The 12707-nt window shown below is 44.6% G+C and overlaps 1 protein-coding gene across 12 annotated transcripts in view; it reads left to right on the forward strand.

Moving 5' to 3' along the window:
• AGAP1 (ArfGAP with GTPase domain, ankyrin repeat and PH domain 1) overlaps positions 1-12707 on the forward strand; it is a 561575-nt gene that overhangs the window by 237558 nt on the left and 311310 nt on the right. The window lies entirely within an intron of this gene.

Here is a 12707-nt window from a genome sequence, read left to right on the forward strand (position 1 = left end):
TCGTAGCTTGTTTTGCCTCCAGTGACAGTGACGTATAATGGATGCATGATGAGCGGTGTGATTTGTGTCACAGTATAGTTACCTTATTCAACCTAAGGACGAGGGAGAATCAGGTTTTTGTTTGTTTTGGCATCTTATGGAATAGAGCCAATGGACTCCTTAAGTTTTGGGGAGTATATTTTATAATTTTGGTATCTGACTTGTATGGGATACTTTAAAGATCCCTGATACCCAAAGAAGAGTGGTTTCCCTTCATACAGAATGAGGAGCAGAACCAGACCGTGGTACCAAAAAATTGTTTTAATTTTCCCTTGTGTTGGCTACTTAATGAGCTTTCCCTGTCTGTTTCCTGGAATGAGCTGGTAGAGATTTATCTGAATTGTGAACAGTACTGTTTTATATGTGAGCTGTTGATTATGCATCCCAGTGTCAGTTGCTTTGTATGCAGAATTTAATATTGTTGCATGTATATTCTAAAATTGCAGTCATTTGTTAAATTCTAATTCACACCATCCTGTTATACAAATTAAGACTTACTCCTCACTAAAACTTTAACTTCTTACCTTCTTAAACTTGTGTTCATAGGACAGTAGGAAAACCTGCATGCAAAATTTTGCTCTGTCAATAATTGTTAGGCCAGGTCAAGATCCATAGAAACCAAGATCTAGATAAATTACAGATTACCATCTGTCCACTTAACTCTCCCCAAGACTGTGTTATTTGTCAAGGGTAATAGGGTATTTAGTGATGTCATATAGATACCTTTCCTTCTAGGATAGATCTGTGTTATTTATATTAAAAGAAACAATTCGGTTTTAGGTGCATGTGGGTGGAAAAGCTGGGCGATAGCATTTAAAGAGTTCCGTTTACCAATTGCTAGCGCTGCTCCAGCCTTAACGCTTACTGGGGCGTCCGCATTTACATGCTTATGTGTATTGTCCTGGTGGGTGGGCATGTGTCTGACAGAGTGGTCCCCATTCCATGTCAGATCCATGTCGATCTTTCAACACCATCACCCCAGCTTGTAAATTGGTCTTGCAGTTAACATTCTGGAAAGCGCTTTCATAGAAGCCGTTCCACTTGATTTTCACCCCTGCCTGGGGATGGCTCACCAGGACGTGGATAACCCGTGCTAAGGGCTGAGCCAGGAGAGGTTGCGTGACTGGCCCAAGGTTATGCGTTAAGTCCGGGAGCCTCAGTTTGCTTTCCATCCTTTGCTTCCGAAGACTGAAATCCTGATGCACAAATCCATTTTGCACTAGGCATCTGCCGCTGCCTGCTCCTAATTATGGGAGTGTCCGAAACAAGATTCGCTGTGTTAATGAGCCCAGTTTGTGCAACCTAATTGCATGTATTGGAGCATCATTAAGTGTAAGCATCTTCTGGGACCTTCCTCCCGTGTACTGCATCATCTTGCCTTTGGTTTTGCTGACACTGCAGTCTTGTGTTTGTGCTGCTAAAGGAGATGTCAATTAGGCCTCTTCCATTCTTTCCTGGAACTGGCTTAGTTTTCATTGTTGGGATGGCCAATTTTATTATGTTTTTGTCGCTGTTGGTTTTCTCCTTTCTTTATTACGTTAGAGATTAGATTGGAGCCAATGTATTTTTATACTTATATTTATTTTTCTCCAAGGGAGCGCTTTTTGAAATAAGATTTTTCATGTTTGAAAGCAAGCCATATATATGTGTACCTTTGGCATTTAATATATATCAAAAAGGTGAACTAATGAGTCATTGTTGATATATACTTTTTTATCATTTGTAATAACGGCTCATATTTATGTTGCAGTATAAGGGCTTATGATGTAAGACAGTAGGTCTTATTAGGCCTGATTTACATCTGGGAACCACAGTCTCTGAGATGTTTGCATCCTAAAGTCACATCCTACAGCTGGTGTCAGGTGAGGCCAGCACGTCCTTTACCTGCTGTCGGTTTTTGCTATCCATCGGTGCCTGTCCCTGTCACCATGTCCACATGCCCCTCCCCCCTGCACATGCTCACCGCCCTCTCTGCATTGAAAAGTTGTACATGCAAGACTTCTCATGACAGAGGTCTCGTTAGCCGGTATTATGATAGGGGAAAAAAATAGTTCAGCTGCTTAAATTGCACTTTGTTTAATATTTTAAAACTTTCTAATAAGAATGACATAAAGTAACCTACGTAAGGTTTAGGTAAGGCTTATGTGGCGATGCTGAAGTAGGGCAAAAAAGAAAAGGAAAATGTTCATCAGGTTCCTCTAAAGTTAAGTGGCTGTGTCTTGAAAGGTGGTTTTGCTCCTGGTTTCGCGGCTGCACTGCTGTCATCATTAACCACTAGTGTCATTGGCTGTCACCGCGTGGTATCTTTTAACATGGTCTAATCCTGTGGAAATTAGAATCTGCAGGTTGCCTCCAAAAGAGCCACATCTGGCCCATGGTTTATTGTCTCTCACTAAATTGACAAGTACCTGCCTGGTGTTAAGATTAAGTCAACTTTGAGCCAGCCGGTAGAGGGAGTCTTTCTGTTTGTGCTAGAGCCCTGGTTTATATTTGGATGGGAGAGTGCATAAATGATTTACAGTGATTATTTTTATAAAACATGACATTGTCAATACCTCTTGTATATGCATTTTCAATTCCAGTTAATTTCTTAACCAAAGAAGCTTTCTCTGTTAGCAGTGTTAAATCACAAATTAAAAGAATGAATTAATACCAAAAGTAAAGTACTAACTTTTGGTGCAGTAAACCATATTTTCAGAGGTTAAAAAAAAGAAAAAAAAAAAACTTCTGCATTAATATTTTCAGAAAAAGAATTAGTTTGAGTTCAAAAATTCTTAGTTGGGAAGCTGTAACGCATGTGTGACAGTCGAGCCCAGCATCCAGCCCATAATCTGCAACCATGTCTTTCCAGCACTTTCAGCAAATAGGGCATATGTTAAGTTAGGATGGAATCAATGACTGGGCTACACCAAACATTTGTAGGACTAAGTTGAGAATGTGTATGAGGTGATGATCCTCAAATAATCCAAGCATTTTAAAATATTATTATTAATTTGTCAAAAGTATGAAATGAGCTTGTTTCTTGCTTGGAGTCTCTTTGTTTAGAAGTTGCACTGTTGAAGAGTTTATCTCTTGTCCGTTGAACTGTTCGGTGGACCCAGAGGCCAGACTTTCAAGAGGAATTATCTCCTTAGAATACTTTACTTAATATCACCCATCCAAAATGGAACTTTTTAGGTAGGGGGGAATATCTGAATTATCAGTGTGGTCCATACTCCACAGATGACAGCTACTAGCCTCAACAACATGGAGTCAGGTACGAAACTTGATAATTCTTTAACTAGTTTATGATATGGTTAGAAGGAACCATTACAAGTAAAGGCATTTTGATTCTTCCAGAAATTGCATGGGAAGAACTCATCTTCAAGTCTTTATCGAGACTGACGTTATTACAAATAACGAGAGAAGTAAATAATCTTTTATTTCATAATGTTGTGGAATATCATGTTAATAGAGGCTTTGATCTTTTCTGGCAGTTTCCTACCCTAAGTCTGGAATTTTTCATGCTGTGCTTCTCCTATTGGAAACGTTAAGCGGGCACCGATACTCAGATATGTGCACAGAGTTGCCTGAATTAACTCTCACGCTGCCGACAAGAGGTCATTAAACACATTGTTAGTAAATATTCTCTATTTTGATTTCCGTGTTAAGACTCCTGTCTTTTGCTCATGGAATTAGTTTTATCAGTGACATAGAAAATGGTTATTTCAATGCTTTTCTGCGCTGCAGCGTTGTAGCTGTTTTGCCCCAGGATTCCTCTTAATGACTGTAGCCAGCTTGAATTAGCTTGATGTATCATTAATGCATACAAATGGCTTTTATTTTTGTTCGTAATCTGTTCATAATGCCACGGCATTCTGCTCTTTCTAATGTTTTTAGAATGATTAAATGGTGATGTACTTTTTGACCTATTTAACCCTCCACGCATCTCTGATCAAAAGAATATGAAAATATTACTTAACTAGGAGAGTCAGAAGTTGTTATGATCTATAGCTGATGTTTACAAGTGATTTTGAAGTCTTTATTTTATAACATTTTTTTCCTTGTAGAATATGGACATAGTCATATTTTGGATAACCTTCAGTTCATGAAAGAAAAGGAAAAGTGGTCCTCAAGGAAGTTGACTTTTTAAGTTGTGAGATTCTTTGACACGAGAAAGGGGAGCTTTACCCCGTGAGCGTTGATATTTTTGCATGCTACTTACGGGGTGTGCCTGGCCAGGCATTGGCTCCAGGATTGTGCAAGGGAGTCTGGCTCAGAGCAGAATGTGGGCATCCCGCAAGGCCAGGCTCTAGAATCTGGGGTTAGTTTGTGTATTGAGCACAGACCTACTGGAAATGCTGTAAAGAGGAGACTGATACACTAACAACCTTATTGATCTTTCCGGATTTAGGGAAAAGTAAGCTGTGAAGAGTGGATTGCAAACTTGTTTATCTAAAAGAAAAACAGACTGTAAAAACTTAGATGAGTATGTTGGATTTTGTGAGATTTGCCAAAGAAAAGAGAGAGATGATTTTTTTGTGTGTGTGAGAGGAAGATGGGCCCTGTGGTAACATCTGCCAATCCTCCTCTTTTTGCTGAAGAAGACTGGCCGTGGGCTAACATCCGTGCCCATCTTCCTCCACTTTACATGGGATGCCGCCACAGCATGGCTTGCCAAGTGGTGCGTCAGTGCGCGCCCGGGATCCGAACCGGCAAACCCCGGGCTGCCTCAGCGGAGCGTGCGCACTTAACCGCTTGCGCCACCAGGCTGGCCCTGAGAGATGATTTTTAAAGGATATGAAGAGTGGAAATAAAAACCACCCATAACACCACCACCCAGTGGCTGTCATTGTTGAGGCCTGGTGTATGTGTGTGTGCCTCCCACGTATTAGAAAAAATGGATTATCAGACATTGTAACATTTTACAACCTGCTTTTTCACATAAATACTTTTTCTACAATATCATTTCTAATCTTTGAATTGTATTGCATTGAGTGAATATATCACATTTTTTGGCCCAATCCTCTGTTAGACATTTAGGGCCTTTTTCCCCCTATTAATTTATTTGTTTTGGGATCAATGCTTCAGTGGATGGCTCTTTACCTACATCTGTATCTCCATCTGTCATTTCTTGAGGATGCAGCTCTAGAAGTGAGACTGTGAGTCGGTGACTCGCATAGCTTCGTGGCTCTTGGTCCTTGTTGTCCAGTAGCCTCCTGGGGAGTCTGCACCCATTCGGATCTCCCACAGCAGGTATCCTTTCTCTGCACCCTGGCCACACTGGATATTTTCATATTAAAAACTTGCGTTGTTTATAGGCAGAAAATAATCATAACTTCTAGTTTGTTTCAAATATTATTTTCAATGGATCTGTCTCTTAACGTGAAAATAAGCTCATCTCCTGTGATCAGTTGTCTTGTGAAGGAGTAGTCTCTTGGGTGGGAAAAGGTTGGCATATTGGGGTGACACGTGGGGAGCAGGTGGTCCTTGCTGCTTTTGCAGATGTGTCCTCTCCGGTATCTCAGGTGGGTTCTCTGAGACTGGAGCACCCTGGCTCCCCAGAGGGCACGCGGCCCAGAGACTGGTCCCGAGTTCCCTGTACAGCTGCGACCTTCAGTGGCGAGCTAGACGTCAGAAGTGGCGTGTTTCCTCAGGCTTCTGAGGGAAGCAAAGAGAAAACGACATTCCGGGTGCCTTGACCTTGGACCTCCCCCTTAGCGGTATGTCATGTTAGCGCTCGGAAGGACTCGAGAAGCCCTCTGAACCCACCCCTCATTTCCACACACAGGAATGGAGTTCCAGAGAAGGGCATGCCTGCCGTGGTCACAGGGCAAGACTGGTGGCTGCGTCTTAAGCACGATTTTTCTGCTGCTCTGTATCGTCCTTCTGGAGTGAATCCTGGAACTTCTTCTAGACCAGTATTTCCCAAATGCTCAAAGTACATCCTCCTTTTTGGTGAATATAAAAGTCTTATTTCATTATTAAATGTTTGAAACGTCAAAATTGAGGAAGCCCACACAAGTCACTACTGTGAAAATTAGAGAATTCAAACATGAGCAAGCATTCTTTTTTTCTGTTGTGTCCTGAATCGGCGTGTGGAAGGTGGAGCACTTCACTGGCACAGATGATGGCTGCTTCATTTTCCAGCTCTGCATGCTCCCCCGGGTGCCACCCACATTCAGTTACCATTGCACGCTACCCCCAAAGGGCTAGCCCCTTCATTGGGTGCATGTGGGGCCTACAGGCTTGTACTTAAACATGTAATTAATAAACAGCAGTCGAGTCTAAAAGGAGCGAGAACCTAAAAAGTGTTCACTTGGGGGATTGTCTGGCTAGCTGTTGCATTATCAGGCCTGTTGCCATGAGAAAGCAGAGCAGGTGGCAATGCCTGCCTCCTTCCCCCCCGGAGATGCTCTGCAGCTCTTTTGCATGTACGCGTCTGTGTCTGCAGGGGACGCTGTGATCCGTCCCTGGCCAACTACTCCAAGTACAGCCATAGTTCAAGAATTTTTTTGGTCTGCGATGTTTGGAGTTTCAGGAAGCTCCCTCGCATTTAACTTTCTGTGCAAACTGTAAGAAAAAAACATTGAACATGGATGCAAGGATATACTGCGATCCCTGCGCCAAGATTTCATTATTAAATGAAATGCCAAGGTGTCTTCTGCATTTAAATTCATTTCTTGCATGACCCACAACCTTGTAGACTTGCAGATCTGGGAGGACCTGAGACCACATCCTCCTCTTCCCCTGCTGTCCAGATGAGCAGGCAGGGCCTGCAAAGCCAGTCCCATCAGAGATACCATTAGCGGCAAAGCAGGAGCTGGAAATTAGGTTCCTAGCCATTGGCTGCACAGTATTACCTTTCTTCTGTAAATGTTATACTCAGAAGCCATGGATTACATTTTAAAACCTAGTAGTGAATGAAAATGCTCCTTTAATTATTTTTAATAAAATGTAATAAGCCATTTCACCACTGAGAGTTCTTGGGTTAAATGGAGGACTATAATCAATATATAAATTATTTCTGATAAGTATTTAATAAAAACTCATTCACACAAACTGTTTTCTTCATGTAATAGAATACATGGGTAATAGAACACTGGATCTGTGACAGGCTGTCTGAGATTCAATGAAAATAGGGTGAAAAGGAAGTGTTTGAGTACTGGATTTTGTAATGTAGTAGGATGCCACTAGGGGGCATCGAAGGAGCTCGAGGATTCTCACTCGTGTTCTTCTCTTTTGCTGTCACTATGGAGAAAACAGACATCATAAAACTAACACGCTGGTTTAGGAGACCATTTAGACCTGTAATAAGATACACCCCATAAAATGTGTGAAGTTACTGGATCAGCAGTACCCAAATGCAGAGTTAAAAAAGTTTCGTTCATTGGAATAGGGAAGAGAATAAAGTAAAAAAGATGAAATGATAGACTCTGTGGTTAAAGGGACCACAATCCCTTCTTCCTTTTTGCCTTGCGTGTAACTTTAGAGAAGAATACAAGAAAATTGGGCTGAAGATACACCTATTTTCTTAGAGTATAATAGAAGGATTTATTATTTAGTCCATCATTCTCTTTTACCAGAACCCACCACGAGTTCTGTTGGCCTGAGCGACAGCCCGGGCCTCCACTTTAGGGTCTGCATTCTTGATCCAAAGGCCAGTGGAGCCTGCCTCTGATGGACACCTGGGCTGAGTGGGGTGCCTTGTGAGTTTGGGGTGGAGCCGTTGCCCACTGGCCTCGCTGCCCAGCTGTTGCCTCTCCCTGGTATGGAACGCTGTGAATTCTTCTTTGTGTGGTCTGGTAGTTGGAGATGAGGAGACGGATGACAAAATCAGACATTCTTGTGCAGAAGGAAGGGAGTTGAGAGTTTGGGGAAATGGAGATATTCTTTTTGCAGAGGTGAGCAGCTTTATTGAAAGAGGAAAGGTGCTGAATGGCTTATAATGTATTGAGGACCCTTCCAGAGAGATAGTGGTTGCTGCTTCTCCGTGAGATCAGCATGGGCTGGGGGTTCAGAGGGGAGAAGAGTCGCCATACACACAACAGACATTTGTCTGGGTCGACTCTTTTAGTTTCTTGAGTTTTTTTTTTTCCCCTCCTCTCTTAGTTTTTTTGCCCGTAAAGTTGAGGGCTTCTCCTCGCTCTCATTTATTTATTTTTTGCTTTTACCCTGTATTTTTTCCCACTACATAATTTCCATTAGAAATTGTAGCATCTCAGATCAGAAAATTTTCAGTTTCTTTATTTGGCGAATGCGACTCACTATACTTTCAGGACCTCTGATGAGAAACATATCAGATCACAAGGGAGTCTATACAAATTTTCTTTTATCAGATTACTTATAAATTGAGTGTTTAGGATTTGTAAGGAAGCGGACATAATTTGGAGAGTTCTGCGGTTTTCAGTCTTTGGAATAGTGGAAACATGGCAGAATGTTGTGAGCAAGAGAAGTAGGTTGAAGTGGGGTAAATTCATCAGAATGAAGAGTAACGTCTGCCGTGGATGGCAGCTTTCACAGACGAGTCTCTTAGTGCCGGAGAAGAATGTTTTACCAGCCCCTGAAAATGAGAACTTGAGAGGGAGGCCCTGGGTAGGTGGAGCAGTGGCCCAAGATCCAGATATTTCTGTTGCATTCAACAAGCACTGCATTAAACCATTTGCAAGGGCCGAGGTGGGTCCACAGGGCCTGTAGGAAGTGAGGACGTCTCACAGCTCTATGGTGAGGTTGGGATGACCACTGGGGATGTACACACGCTCGAGGGTCCATGGACAGTTGGCAGTGTCGTGGGAGCACTTGTATTCTGAGTGGAGGGCTCACGGGGGTCGGCCCGGTGGGCCAGGCTGCAGTTCAGCCAGAGCAGTTGGCTCCATCTTTATTTATTGGGGTTGCATGATGAATTTCTTGTGGAAGAAGAAACGCCTGCTGCTAAAATGCGGTTTGAAAAAGTGATCTCATACGTAGATCCCTATTACAGACCTCAGCGAGTATCCTAAAGAATCCGGTAATTCAGAATAAGTGTGAGTGAAAATTCCCATAAAATCAGATTCGATACTGTTCACATTGGATCTTTTCCTAGATACTTTGCTTTCCTGGATATTTCCCACCTCTGGGCTCCTGGTGCATGTCTCTTATGGTTCCCGCTAACACGTTAGCCTTGTGCAAGGATGATCGTGACAGCGTCCCTCCCTCCTGTGGTTCCTGCCCCTTCTCCGTGGCAGGCTCTATCCCCAAATGGTTGGTAAAGAAACACAGTTAGTTGTTTCAGTTCATGCTGTTGTGTGATACAACAACCATTAGGAAGCCCTTAAAGAAACTAAGTGATATACAAAGGAAATCTTTCAACATAATATGTAATTAATTTAATTGCTATAAATATGATGCCTAAAATAAGGGAGGGGAGTTGAAAAAAGCCAATCAAATGAATAAAGGAGAGCTCTGTGTGCCCCCGCTCACCTGGCTAGGTGTAGGAAGCGCAGGCAGAAGCTCACGGCTAGCGCTGTGTTCTGCAGCTTTGCGAGCTGGTCTGGGACGGCTAGCGCTGTGTTCTGCAGCTTTGCGAGCTGGTCCGGGACGGATGAAGCAGAGACAGCTTGGTTTGTATCGAGCGAGTCCAGCACTGGGAGGCGGGAGGACGTTACCCTGGGCTGCTAAGATATGATGTCATCCTTGCCATGAGTTTTGCTTTGCAGAGTTATGGTTCACGTCCATTTCTGCTAAAATGCACATTGATATGTATTTCATAAATTATGTATTTACATATATTTAAACAAACATTTCTCCTGATTAGAATTACACCTGTTTGTAAAAATACAGAAAAGTATAAAGAAGCCAATTAAAATCATCTGCAGTCCCACCTCCTAGCAATAAACATTTTCTTGTATGTCCATTTAGTCAATTTTTAATACTTTTAAAACAAAATTGGGACTTTCTTCTATATCCTTTTTAATAACCTGCTTTAAAAAGACCTGAGGATAGTTGCTGTTATTTGATTTCCTCCAAAGCTGGTGTTTTGTGACTTCATGGCATTCCTTTCTAAGCTGGCGTCTGTCAGCATGGCTTCACCAGCCCCAGAGACAGAAGGCTGGTCTCGAGACTCATCTTCACTAAATCTGTTCCGTAAGTCTCTCCTGAGTGCCTGCTGGGCCGCAGAAGTGCCCACTTCCTGCTCACAGCATCCTCGATTCTTACCGTTTAGATCAGGCCTGGTCAGCTGGGAAGGTCCTGGGCCTGCCCAGAGCGTGGGAGGGGTGGTTGCCTAGGGAAGAGCTCCCAGGTGGGGTGGCTGAATTTCCCTGCTGCGTGTGTGCACGGGACGCTAGCCTGTCAGGGCCACCCCTTCTGCACCCCTGATCGCCAGGGATCTGTGCGGTTACCAGATCTGTGCAGCTACCGGGGAGACTTTGCCACCGGAAGAGAGGTCAACCGCCAGAAGATGAAGGGAGTCTGTCTCCTGGGTGCGTAGATGTCTCATGAGAAATAAAGGAGTTGATGACATTAAATCCATACACTCCACAAAAAGTACCGCAGACCAGATAGGCTCTTTTTGGACCCCATCTTTTTGGGCAAATTACCAAAACTGAGCTAGTTTTTATAAAGATCCATTTTATAAAAATCTCATTTCAATTTACCCAAATATAAGCTCTTCTGAAATAGGAGATTTAAATAAAATAGAAGCTTAAATTGAAGGACAAGTCTTAGAATGCTCAGAATCATTTAGAAATTAAAACTACTTAGAAGAGCTGGTGGATTGGGGGTAAAAAGAATGCCTTTAGTGGGTTATCACGGTCAGTGCTGGGATAATGTCTCGAAGTGACAGGTTCCAAAGCTCGGGAATGTCTGAGCCATGGCCTGAGGTAGTGTGGTGGGCTGAAAAATGGTCCCCCCAAAGAGACCCACGTCCTAATCCCTGGAACCTGTGAATAGTACTTTGTATGGCAGAAAGGGGGTCTTTGCGGATGTGACTGTGTTAAGGATCTTCAGATGGGGGCGTGATCCTGGATTATCTAGATGAGCCCCGAATGCAGTTACCTGTGTCCCTGTAAGACAGAGGCCGGGATTGACCACACATGCAGAGGAGAGGGGGAAGTGAAGGTGCGGCAGGGATGAAGATTGGAGTGATGCAGCCCCAAGCCAAGGAGTGCCAGCAGCCCTCAGAAGCTGGGTGAAGCAAGAAATTGATTCTCCCCTAGAGGCTCAAGCGAGCCCAGCCCTGCCAGCACCTTGATTTCAGGCAAGTGATACAGATTTGGACTCTTGGCCACCAGAACTGTGAGAAAATACCTTTCTGTTGTTTCAAGCCACCAGTTTGTGGGAACTTGTTAGAGCAACCCCCGGAAGCTACTACAGATGGAAAGGGGTGAGATGGCGCAGGAAGGCAGGAAGGCTCCCGGGAGAAACTCGGTTTCTAAGCTGTGCCTGAGCTGCAGATGCAGGAGGCGGGAGACGGACCTGAGGAGGCGTGGGGCTGCCCTGGGCCCCCAGAGCTCAGACTCCCACCGCACACGTGCGCACCTGGAAGCAGGGACACTGCCAGGAGCCTGTGGACCCGCCGCTGGACTGCAGCCAGGATGACCTCAGGCTTGTGTAAGGAGTCTGATGACAACAGGAGCAGCTTTTCAAGTCGGGTTGAGGGCAGAGAGAAAACAGGTCTCTGCCCAGTGCAGGGGATGGCTGTGTGTTCACGGGCGACCAGGAGGCGGGCGGAGAGCTCGCATCTGGTCTGTCTCGTCTTCCTAGAGGAATGACCTCAGCCTGGAGGAGCCAACAAGCCCAGGCCGGGGCGGGGCGGTCAGACTGCTGGCTGCTGTCCTGAAATTCTGGCCCCTCATCTGGGGGGCTTACATCTTGTGTGATCAAGGGGTCATTTTAATTCCTGTTTGCCACTCATTTCTTACTCTGCTCCGTCCTCCCATCTCTTGCCAGCCTCGCCAATGACCTTCTTTCCTAAATCCACTGGCCACTTTCAGTCTTCATCTTGTGCTCACCTGTCGACCTTGACATGTGCCCTTTCCTTTTATGACTCCTGCCCCCTCCAGCCCCGCCCCTCAGCACAGCTGCTCCTTCTCCTCTTCTGTGGGTTTCTCCTCTGCCCAGCCTTTCTTTCGTTTTACTTTTTTGTGTGTGTGTGTGAGGAAGATCAGCCCTGAGCTAACATCTGCCAATGCTCCTCTTTTTTGCTGAGGAAGGCTGGCCCTGGGCTAACATCCATGCCCATCTTCCTCCACTTTATATGGGACGCCGCCACAGCATGGCTTGACAAGCGGTGCGTCGGTGCATGCCCGGGATCCGAACCGGCGAACCCTGGGCCGCCGCAGTGGAGCGCGTGCACTTAACTGCTTGCACCACCGGGCCGGCCCCATCCTCTGCCCAGCCTTTTGATGATGGAATTTATGGAGACCCGGTCCTTGGCCACTGCATCTTCTCCCAGTGTAGTCATCACAAGCAATCCAAATCCATTTCGCTGGTTCAGTAGAGAGATTTTATGTGCAAGAAACTACATTAGGTGCTTCTGCCACGCAGCAGCGAGAAACAGTGTGGTCAGACCAGACCCTTAGGCTTGGCACATGTTGACCTTCCCTCAGCAAGTATTTACTGAGTACCATGTGTATACATCAGTGTGCTCGCTACATGAAACTGGATTCTTGTCCATAGCCCAGAGGTGTCAAAGTATTTAACCTCAGGTC

The sequence above is a fragment of the Diceros bicornis genome, chromosome 37, assembly GCF_020826845.1.
Source record: "Diceros bicornis minor isolate mBicDic1 chromosome 37, mDicBic1.mat.cur, whole genome shotgun sequence".
NCBI lineage: Eukaryota > Metazoa > Chordata > Mammalia > Perissodactyla > Rhinocerotidae > Diceros > Diceros bicornis.